At 36.8% G+C, this 1,628-nt stretch overlaps 1 non-coding gene across 1 annotated transcript; it reads left to right on the forward strand.

The window, feature by feature from the left end:
- Nucleotides 1-346: 346 nt before the first annotated feature.
- LOC149005438 (small nucleolar RNA R71) lies at nucleotides 347-453 on the forward strand. The gene has a single exon (XR_016170086.1). It is a non-coding gene; the product is annotated as a small nucleolar RNA R71 (small nucleolar RNA).
- Nucleotides 454-1,628: the final 1,175 nt, after the last annotated feature.

The raw sequence follows: 1,628 nt of genomic DNA on the forward strand, positions 1-1,628 counted from the left end.
TTCAATCTGATTAGGTGGAGAGAAACTTGTAGGAAGTGGAGATGGGGTTTGTTGTCCTAATGACAAGAGATGGTCCAATTTCTTTGATAGTAAGTCAACCTTAGTGCTCATCTCAATGGTAGGATTGATCTCATAGAGACCGCTCCTCTTTGGTTGCCCAATGGATGGAATCTCAGTCCTAGCTGTTGAAGCATGGTGTTGGGAGTTTTCATTAAGGGTCTCAAAAAGTTCACATGCCTCATTCTCATTCTTGTGCATGAAAGTCCCGCCACAAGAAGAATCAACCATTTGCCTATGTCGGTCTTTAAGGCCATCATAAAAGCATTGAACCAATTGCCATTTAGGAATAGCATGGTGGGGGCACTTTCTGGGTAATTCTTTTAGTCTTTCCCAAGCCTCATGAAATTTTTCTCCTTCTTGTTGGGAGAAACTTGTTATCGCTCTCCTAATGCTATTGGTACGGCCAATGGGGAAGAACTTTTTAAGGAACTCCTGTTGCATTTCTACCCAAGTGGAAATTTTAACATTGTCCAAAAAATGAAACCAATGTTTAGCTTTATCTTTAAGGGAGAATGGGAAAAGAAGTAACCTTAAAGCATCAACTGAGAGGTTTTGAATTTTAACCGTGGAAGACACCTCTAAAAACTCATCTAAGTGCTTATAAGGCTCTTCATTGGCATGTCCATAAAAAGATGGTAGCATTTGAATCACACTAGATTTGATCTCATATTGAGCCGCCTCTATGTTAGGCAACTTAATACAAGAAACCGGAGTATATATCGTAGGAATGAAATGCTCACTCAAGGGCCTCATTGGATGCTCATAGTTTGCCATGGTTCTTTGCCTTCTAAGGTTGGCCAAAGTCTCTTCTAACTCTAAGTCAAGTGGAGTCAACTCAGGGTTTAGGGACCGATGACCATGCATACACACAGAAGAATAAAAAAAAAGAATAACCTAAATAAGGAAAATTAAAAGAAAATAACTATAGCAAAAGGGAGAGTTTAGGACGTACCTGAAGTGCAATCCACGTGATCTTTCGAACAAAAGTTACACATGTGGGGTCTGAGGGATGGGGATTTTTAAAAATTAACCTAAACAACCCAATCTAATGCAAATATTACAATTGAAAAGTCCTAAATACAATTATATCTAAGAAAGAAAAGATAACAACTTAAACTAATTATTGAATCGCTACTCTTGCAGTTACCTACAAAACAAAAGAAAGAGATATTAGTTAAATAAGCAAAGAAAAATTAAAAAATTAAAAACACTAAAATTACTCTAAAAATTATGCCTAATTGACAAGAATCAATCCTAGCAACCGTGCTTTGGTTCCCCGGCAACGGCGCCAAAATTTGATCGTGTTGCTAACCAATCAAAAATAAAATCCTATACTAATCTAGCAAGCAGAAAGTATGGGGTCGAACTATGGGGAACTAAAAGGCTAAGTTACTAAGATTGAATTTAAAAAAACTAAATTTAAACTAAATCTATTAACTAATGTAAAACGTTAACTGTGAATATGTGAAGATCTTTGGGATTTCGAATCCCCAATGCTTTTCCCTAATCGATATAACTCTACACTTCAAAGCAAATTAGGGATGGTCTTCCTAGATATGCCCTATCTT

This window comes from Hakea prostrata, chromosome 9 (assembly GCF_041222555.1).
Source record: "Hakea prostrata isolate BN-2017 chromosome 9, UWA_Hpros_2, whole genome shotgun sequence".
NCBI lineage: Eukaryota > Viridiplantae > Streptophyta > Magnoliopsida > Proteales > Proteaceae > Hakea > Hakea prostrata.